This window comes from Trachymyrmex septentrionalis, unplaced genomic scaffold (assembly GCF_001594115.1).
Source record: "Trachymyrmex septentrionalis isolate Tsep2-gDNA-1 unplaced genomic scaffold, Tsep1.0 scaffold65, whole genome shotgun sequence".
NCBI classification, from domain to species: Eukaryota; Metazoa; Arthropoda; class Insecta; order Hymenoptera; family Formicidae; genus Trachymyrmex; species Trachymyrmex septentrionalis.
In genome coordinates, this window is record NW_017305832.1 from 73,113 (window position 1) to 83,801 (window position 10,689).

Sequence of the window (10,689 nt, forward strand, 5' to 3'; positions counted from 1 at the left end):
GGGGATTATTTGTTTCAGATTGATTGTGTGAATCCGATAATTTCATCGGCTCTCAATTTATTTCTGAAATATTAATTCAATTTAATTGAATGTATATTAGATAGTAGTTCAACATCTTAACACTCGGACCGGGAAGGCGCTTTGTATTTAAAGTCTTAAAATTGGAAAATTTTCCAAAATAAAATAAATCTTACATTTGGGGGATCGAGCCTAATACATGTTTTCGTCTCTGAGCTCAGATGGTTATGTAGGAAACGGAATAAAAATGTCGATAATTAATTGATTGAATTTTTCTGCATGATATTAACTCAGAGGGCGTAAGCATCATATATATTGGAAATGAAAACCTGTAATATCGACCTTGATTAAATTCTGCCGATTAAGTTTCTTCACTCCAGCATTCCCTTTAAGGATTACAAATTTTATTTATAAGACATTTATAATAATTATATTTGAAATTAATTACTTCAAATTGATAAAAAACGCACCTTAGTGGGATTCGAACCTGGGACTTCTGAATTATGAATCTTCTACGTTACCCGCTACATCACTTGTTCAATTGGTAAATGTGTTATTCATTCTCTACTTCAATTACAACCAGCTAAACTAGTAACGAAATTATATAGATATAATAAAAATATCATCATTTGACAAATATAATAAAATATAAACAATTTACATTACTATGAGACAACATTAGGTATGTTTCGGATAATCTAATCTCGCTTGACTGATATCGGGCGCCGTGATTAATCTAATATTCGAGCTATGCTCGACTTGATTTGCGAATGTTCAAATCGATCATTCATTTTATTTCTAATCAAAGAGGAACAAAAGAACATAGCTCAATTATTTTTATGTTACATTTTAGTTGGATTAAAACGAAAAATTTTCTACTTATAATTTTGAATAATTTAAATAGCATTTATAGTCCATTTCTAAATCAAAATTTTTTTTATCCAATTAGATTGAAAAACTGCATTTCATATTCAGAATATTGAATTGAACAGTATTCACGTTGCACAGAAAAAGCTAATACAATATTATTTTAGATTGAAAGGCATAAAGATATGCTGTATGCAATTCCTATAAATGAATAAAACTGCATTCAGGATTAAAAAGGCATAAACATTTGCTTTATGCAATTCCTATAAATGAATAAAAATGCATTTAGGATTGAACAGGATTTATTTTAACATTCATGAATCCGTATTTCTGAAAATCTAAATCCATTTTAATCCATTTCAACCCATTCTCGTTTTCTGGTAAATATTTTTGATTTATAGTTTACGAATGTAACATGATTATACGAACCAAATATCGATTTATCATCTACAAAAGTGGACATATGTACCCTCAGAAAAGTGAATCTTGTTATTTAGTTTACATCCACTTTTTCAGAGGGCAATAGTGCGCGGCAGCATTTTGTAATTATAGGTTTTAAGTCGTCATGTATGTATTCTTTCAGGTTTCTCTCTGATAATATCGACTATATACTTGATCGATTAGTTTCTAGTCGCTTACGAGATGGCACCACATTTAGCTTTTAATCGGAGGCGAACGCAAGCGGCTGTGTCAATCAGTCTCAGATTTCTTCACAGTAAACAATATGGCCGGTTCGTTGTGGTGCGCGTGTTATGTCGTCCTCGCCGTATTCGCCAAGTACCAACGTCCGTGTTGCGAGCGTGGTTAGCCATTCACGGTAAGTGTAAATCCGAGATTGCGAAATACGTCAAATAGCATTGGAAGACATTGGAACCGCGACCGAGACGCACGGTTCCGCGTAACGCGTGCGCGATCACCGATGATTTCGGCCGAGACGAACGTTTGTTTCCCGAGCCAGAGAAAAAAATGAGATATCTCCTTTGAGTACTCCTCATCGTGTCCGGAGTCTGTCAACGTCTATGTCACGACGATAACAGGTGTCGCTGGATCGTACGTGTAAGCGCACTCGCGTCCACATGTCTAGCGGATATAAGCGACGTCGACATCTCAGTGCATGCTTACCGCAAAATTCGCAGCCTCTTCTATATCAATTTATCTTTGACAGGCGGACCGTCTGCTTACGATTTCGTGACTCCTACAAACTTGGCCGCGAGCCCCGCTTTTTGCACACCGTGACAACGCGCGAGACGCGGCCAACTCGCGTGGCCGCCGAAGCAACAGGTTTTTTGTACCAAGAGACCGCGCGGCGACGACCTCTGGTTCTTCTGCGAGATCCACGTCTTCGTGATGATCGAGAGTCGAGATTCTTAATCGAGATATTTTTTCAACATCATCGAATTACGATAGATCTCGAGACATGAAAAATGCACTGGACTGACAAAAAATTTTTTTAACGATCTTAAGATTGTATGGAATTGAATTGACTTGTTGAGTGCATATCAAATAATCATATATCCATCTCGGGAATAAGGACTTGATATACGATCGTGAAGAGATTTGAAATGAGATGATTTCGAAATTATAGAGAGGTGGTTTTATGGAGAGTATACGTCGTGATCGCAGAAAAAAGTATCACATGGGGGAAGCAGCAAAAATTTGCGCTATGACGCAAAACACATAAGTGCATGATGCACACAACAATGCTTGTTTCTACCAACGAAAATTAACTTTAAACTTGATTTAACTTATCTTTTTTTAGATTTAAAAATTAAAAAAGGATACATTAAATCGAGATTAAACTTAATCTATATTAGTAGAAGTGGCTAAGAGAAATAATTCTCTTTGACTATGTTTCACTTCAAACTCACACTTTGTCACGCGTTATAATACATATAGTATAAATATATATGCGCGCGCGCGTGCGTATTTGCAGAAGTACCCTGAAAATAGCAGATCCAATCAGAGTAGAGAATACTATTCACTCTACTTTCTCGATTGTTTCTGGAGAGAGAGGAACAAAAAGTTTCAAAACTTAATATTTTCTATTTACGAATTTGATTATATTACATTAAATTATATTACATTAAATTCATAATGTCAAATTATATCCAACTTAAATTATTTTTAATCATTTCTAGATCGCCACTGCTCCTACTCATAATATAATTAATTTAAATAAAACAATAAATTTTCTCAAGAAATATATCAAATTTGACTCAAATGTAATTTATTGCTAAACAAATACGTCAATATGAATGCTATTTACTCTGAAACTAAACAATTCAACTACAGAAATGTATTGGAAGTGATTGTTTTTTTAATCATATATATTTTATAATCAAATAATAAATTTGAATACATTTGAAAATTAAAAATAATAAAATGTCATTTAGCTTAAGAAATGGGTTTAAAGAGTGATGGCAAATTTCGCCTATTTTTTGGACCTCGAATTTCAAATTTTTTTTATGGCAAATAGTACTATTAGATGAAACATTAATCTCAATAAAATTTCAAAATAAACATAGGCACGGTTCCGGAGATACAAGGAGATGAAATCCAGTTAGGATGTATTGCATAAGGAAGAATATGTGGCTGAAGTTCATTGGTAATATTGAGGGTATATTCTGTCGAATGGATCATCTGCGATTCATTGTTCAGAGAACGATCTACTATTCATCGCTATTTTATTTATGAGGGGGCGTGCTTTATAAAGTGCCTTGAAAATACATTCCCTATTAATCACTTAAAACCGTTATTCTTATTTGCGTGGATCAAACTCATCGGAATTGCGAGTCGGAAATAAGAATAGGTTCGCTTCGGAGAGAGAGAGAGGCGAAGGTTTATAAAAATAAAAGAACGGTAGGTGTTTACTTTGTTCACAAATAAGATCTCGTTTATTTGGAAATTAATATGAAATAAAGAGTACAAGAGTGTGCGTGTGTGTATGCATGTTGTGTGTGTAAATGCGCGAGTGTGTATTAGTCACAAAACAATCCTGCATACTGAAGGTAAGGGGATTTACATTTAAAAAAATACCCCTGATCCGTGAGAGGCGGCGTCAAGTGTCACTTCAACTCCATCTATCTCGGGGAATTTTCATGCTAGATGAAAATTAAGGTCATATTTGAATCCAGCGTAAAAAATCCATAAGAAACTATATGTTTCACTTCGTTAAATATACATATATTTTATTCCTTGGTGTAAACACTTGAAGAATTTCGTGTACTTTCATGGATTATGAGAAACCATCACTTTCATCCCTTTATATCTCCGGAACCGTGTCTATGCTCGTCTTAAAACTTCTCTAGGATTAATGTTACATCATATACTATTTGGCATAAAAAAAGTTTGAAATTCAAGGTCCAAAAAATGGTCGAAAAAACAGGTCTTTTTGCCATTACTCTTTAATATCTTTAATATCTGACAATGTAGCTCAAGTACATATTACAATAAGATAGTACACATTAAAAGTGCGTATTAAAAATTAGCAAAATTAAATATAAAAACATATACAAATACTTTAAATACTCAATAATGATACTATCACGATATTTAACACATTGTACAATTATTTCATTATCAAAACTGATTATATTATGTCACTATTTGAATACTTTATAGCAGGCTTCAATGTATACTAATCCAGTGGAATGACCTTGATGTGTTCTCTCTGTAATTCAAATGAGCATAAGAATGCAATTAGAGGTAATGTTATACAACAAGAGAAAATGTATTATTGCATGAGTAATAGGCATCATCGTGTCGTTAACTTCCATATTAATTAATTTGTTCTAATTTGCGAGATGTACATTTTATATAGATATGGTTGAAAATATACTTTTCACTGTATTTATGCGTAATAAAACGAAGTTTTTTGGCGATAATTACTGCAGCATTGCGTGATTATCTTTCTTCTTCATTCTCGCGATGATTGTGTATTCATAATATTGATTTTCGTTCTATTGTATTAAAGCGACGATGTTTGATGCACTGAAAAAATAATTTACTAAATTTTTATCAAAATTTGTTTAGAGATAGTACTAACTAAACATTTACTTATAGTAAATAAATATTTACTAAATGAAAAAATAATACAATTAAATCTAATTAATAGATCTCATATTCATTAGTTATACTCATTAGTTAGTACTATATAATTCAAACAAATATTTATTAAAATTTAGTGAGTTTTTTTAGTGTACGTTTTCCTTGACGTCGCCTTTCGAATATGTACATAGAAACATTTTTCACGTAACTCTGTTACTTCATAAATCTAAATGAGCATTGCAGATCCGTTTCTCAATTTTACTCCCTCATAATGATACTTTCTTGCGAGGAGCAGCAGCAATGATCGCGAAAGAGAACTTTTCAGGAAAAATCGTATTGCGTGCGTGCGTGCGTGCGTGCGTGCGTGCGTGCGTGCGTGCGTGCGTGCGTGCGTGCGTGCGTGCGTGCGTGCGTGCGTGGCACAATTATTGCTTAGACCAATGTTAAAAGCTTCTCATTAATTGTTTCAATTATCTCAAAAGTACATGCGTTGCATCAACATCCTTTAGCGAAAACATTGATAAATCGAAGACACAGTAGATGCATGGTATTAGTGCCATTTATATCATACCCGCGTGAAATATCGAGCATTTAAAAAATACTCCCATGTTATTTTTCAATCTTTAATGGACTTTTTACAATAAGTCATTAAGCCATAATCATACTAGTGATTACTGATTGGATTACGATTGTGATTAGCGATTGTCGATTACTTTTTAACCATACGGAGCTAAACAGTCGGGGATTGCTTTATTTAAAAATTAATTATTATTCACAATCGCAATCCAATCGGTAATCGCTGGTTTGATTACAGCTTTAGACACCATTTATATCACAGTGATAAGTATAAGTCATAAATAAATTTTAGGAAACTTGCATCCAGAATAAATCTTATTAGATCGTTGCGTCACAATATTTTAATCAATCAGAAGGATAGTAATTTTCAGAACAAATAACAAGATATTATGTTCGTATATTTGATTAGTCAGTCATTATGTAATTTATGTTTTAAATCTTAAGAAATGGAATTTAACCATGCCTTCGTGCAGTTTCTGATTGCTGACTTATTATTGACTTATAACACTACTGACTCACTTAAAATTACGGTGACCATACGTCCTTTATTATAAAGGACGATCTTTTATTTTAGGTAGCTGTTAAGCTATTCTTTAGATTTATTTGTTGCTTAGCTTCCTAATTGGACCGTTAGTATGTTGCGTCATTCGCGCAAAAAATGTTTTTTTTTTCTCGAATTGTCAACAGGTGTGACCGATGCGTTATTTTTGTTTAAAAAATGTATGATTTATATTTTTGCATTAAATTGCAAAAATAAGCAAGATGTGGGTTATGTGTGTTCTTTAAGTAAGAATAAAAAAAACAATAAGGAAAGAATATCCGTCATGCCTCACTTATATGTGATAAACATAGACTCTGTGTGAGATTGCGGCGGCGAAGAGGAACGTTTTCTATATATTCTTTGTATTTTATGTTTTTCACTTATATTTGTCTTTATTATTAATAATAATAATTTTTACATTAATAATAACTTAAACCAATAATAAATAGCCTCTTATCTGAATTTAACATCTTTTTTTTACATCCAAACGATTATCTACTGTCAAAATAAATACCTTTTTTTAAATGCGTGTAATCATACTATTTGTTTAAGTACAATAATCTCAAGAGTATTAGGGGCTAAAACTATATTTGAAAATATTATAAATTTAAAAAGTTATAATTTTTTTAAGTAAAAATACTCATTTTTCCGAAATTAACACGTTTATGATTGTTTTTTTAGTATTAAAATTAAATTTTTCACTAAAACGCCATTATTGCATTTTTTTAAAGAATGAAATTATATATTATAATTTTTGGAAATTATTGGAATTGATTAATTTGATAACATTTCAGAAATGATTTAAGTCATTTTAATCCAGAATAACTATCGTCTGGCTTTTTTTAAATGTTACCACGAAAAGTTAATAAGCAAATGTTTATGGAAAATGTTTTACAATTTTATGCATATAAATACAATTTATTTCAATTGATATTAATTATTATTATTATTATTATTATTATTAGGCGTTAGGAACTCGAAAGCTCATATCGAACTGCATATAAAATACTAATTGGTAAACCGGATGGGAAAAGACCATTGGGTAGACCAAGACGTAGATGGGAAGATAATATTTATATTAATTATATATTTTTTTTAATTTATTCAAACTATAGGGTCGTCTTCATTTTTTATTATTTCGGACCTTTTATTTTTTCAGATCAAGGGTTTGTTCCAATATAGTCGAATCAATTTCAAACTTTCAGAACACTGCGAATTATCTCAATTCGATTATATTGCGCAATAAAATTTTATAATGTACATTTTTGTGACAGTCACAAATTGGATATCGATTATGTAACTTTCTCCAGAGCGAAAACGCGAGAAGTAAAAATTTTTATGTTTATATATACAAGTACATATACATATATACGTACAAAAAATTTTTACTTTTCTACCCTAGAGAAAAAGTTACATGATCGATGTTCTGGTTTGAATACATGTGGAAGCAAAGTCCTAAAATTTTCAGATTTGTCCTTTATTTTCTTTAAAAAAATATGGTCACCGTACTTATGATTCGCTTTTGACTTTTAATCTATTATTAACAGCTTTTATTGTAGAAAATCCATTATACATCCTCATCTTATCGATATATCAGTAATTGAAATAAATTTGAGGTATTTTGTAAATTAATATGTGTTGTGATACATGTTGTATGATGAAATTGTGCGTGTAAGTCATAACTTCCTCTAGATTTTAGTTTTTGATTGACACAAAGTAATAGCCTTTGATAAATTAGTTAAATTAAATTTAAATCAAAGTGGCAATACAAAATGGATATGACCGTAGATTTTTATACATGTACAAGTATGCGATAAAATATGCGTCTAAATATCATATTGATTTGACATTTTAAAATATTTTCGCGTAGACTACAACAATGTGAAAGGCGATGGTCGTTCTCAGAATGATTTTCGGCCGATATCTAGTATATGTACATTCCGAAAGCGGCCTCGGTCTGTTTCACACGGAGATCCTTTCTCGCTGGCGAAATAAAGACATGACCTCGGATTTGTCACGTGCGTTCTCGCTGAGCCATAGATACGTCTCGTCCTTATACAATTCGTCGTCGCGTAATCTCTGTCGTCGCTGTCCGCCTTCGTGAACAAACCTCCGCTCGCGAATCTTCGGCAAGCGCGCGTTTTCGCGATGACAAGAAGCTCCTTTGTTGTTGCCAGGTGAATAATCGCAGAGCAAATATACAGATAAGTGACTCGAAGAATAAGATCGCGATTGGCATATAGGCAAACAAACATTGATCTGTTTAACACGTAATCCTTGTAACCTTGATGTCGTCTACAGATTATATTTTTGGTAAAATTGCAGAAAAGGGGAGAACCGTCAATGATCTTGACCTTGACATATGTTGCCAAGGTTATGTTCCTGAGCAACCTCCAACAAGTTTTAACCGTTATTTGCTCGTTATTTATCTAAAAGTTATTAACAAAAAAATGAAATGTGATGCGAATTCCAGGCCGCTTACAGCACGGTTAATAGCATGAAGAGGGCATAAGAAGTTACATACACTACGATAAATTCATGTCCGTGTACACTTACGCATGCGTGTGTGTCCATCTATGCTCTCTTCATGTTACTCTTCACGCTACAGTAACCATGCTGTAAGCGACCTGGAATTCGCATCATTGCTTCCACTCAACCTCTTTCCTACTTGGGGACGCACGACTTCCACACGAAATGATTCCCACCCTATCCCCCCCCCTCCTCTCCTGCTTAGGGGCACACTTCTACACGAAGCGATATTCGAAATCGTGACTCTGAATGATCTCCGACAAGATTTCGAAAGTTGTTTCGTATCGAAGTCGTAAACCCTCATACAGGAAGGAGATGGGGTGGAAGTCACTTCGCGTGGAAGTCATGCGTTCTCAAGCAGGGGAGGAGGTGGGATGAGAGTTGCTTCGCGTGAAAATTCATTACATGAACAAAGAAGAGTATAGGATAGTTTTTAATATTATCTATAGCAAAACTAAAACGTTTTTTTAAATTTTTTTGTTTTATATACTTTAATAACTTTTTAACTTTTTAACGAATAACGAGCGGCAACTTGTTGAAAGTTGCTCAGAGACATCATATGTCAAGATCAAGGTCATTGGCGGTTGCTCCCCTTTTCTGCAGTTTTACTATATTTTTTTATATTTGTTATATTTGTTATTTTTGTTATATTTGTTGTATTTTTTCGATATATATATATATATATATATATGTATATATATATATTCATTAAGAAAAATTTCTAATTAAAAATAAACGAACCAGTAAATTTTGCTCACATAAATCGGAATTTTATGATTGGACATGTGCAATTACAATAGATTTAACTTATGATTATTGAAAATTATGATTTGTTCATTTTCCATCAAATTCCATTAAAATTTTTAAGTTAATGCAATCAGACTCTTTCCAATTTTGTATTAAAGCTTATAATATACTGTATTAGAATTAATACAAATAGTAGCATTATAATAATAATAATAAGATTTTAATAAGACATGAAATTAAATACTTAAGTATAAGCATATTCAAGCCTATAACGGTCAAAGATAGATCTTCTAAATGCCTAAATAATTCACAGTGAATTATCTATATCCTATATATGTAACATACATGCATATATACTATATTTTTGTAGTTATTCAAAGCTTTAACTTTTAATTTTATATGAAGTCCGGAAAAATTTCGGCGCGCAATTTGCATTTAGAAGATCTAGCTTTGACCGTTATAGGCTTGAATATGCATATACTTAAGAATTATAATAATAATTAGACATTTTGTTAATCTATTTAACACGTAATCCTCATAGCTTTAGGATCTGTAAGTTACTGAGATTACATATTTTTTTTATATTTGTACACGCTTTTTCAATATATTGCGTCGAAATTTACAGTCATTATGTTGGAATTAATACAAGTATAAAACAATAATTACATAAATTTGTATTTATGTACTTCATTGTACTTATTTATACGATAGAAATTCATCATTTTTTATATAATTTGTGTAACACTGCTTACAAGTTGATCACGTGGCCTTATTTTAAATAAGGCCTAAGGGTTAAATGACTACAATCTGTTTGATTGTTACTTTGCGTCGTTGAAGAAGTATACTCTTCGGTCTGCAGTTATCGCGCCTAACGATCGCACGGACAGCATTAGGTCACACACATCGATTCCCTTCACCCCTGGCGTTCCTGAATAATGGATGCATTTATACTACTCGTGCGCGTTAGGGATGCAATTCGCGAAACGCTTATCCCACTGTCGTTTTCTCACGGCCTATCAACAGATTCTTTACGACAAAATTGTTATGATAATTTTTATATGCACCACTTGACTTAACACGTGTTCTTTTATCCCTCGTCTTGTCCCTATGTACATAATTAATATAATATTATTACTTATCTACATACTCGGGCGTTAATTATTATAATGTGAGATTGTTAACGCGCGCATTATAAGTAAAGTTGCTTTATTGTTGTTCTTATTGTTGCCTTTTTTAAACGGAAATTAACGTTGAGCACCTTATATTTAAACAATATTAAGATTAAAAAGAGATAAATTTATTTAAAATACATATATATATATATTAGGTGTACAAAAAAGTTCTGAGCTTTAGATTTGATACAA

The 10,689-nt window shown here is 32.2% G+C and overlaps 1 protein-coding gene across 1 annotated transcript in view; it reads left to right on the top strand.

Moving 5' to 3' along the window:
- The first annotated feature begins 1,600 nt into the window (after nt 1–1,600).
- LOC108753112 overlaps nt 1,601–10,689 on the top strand; it is a 102,861-nt gene continuing 93,772 nt past the window's right edge. Inside the window, exon 1 of the mRNA XM_018494454.1 lies at nt 1,601–1,702. The gene's annotated coding sequence lies outside the window, so the exon portion shown is untranslated. The remainder of the gene's footprint in view (nt 1,703–10,689) is intronic.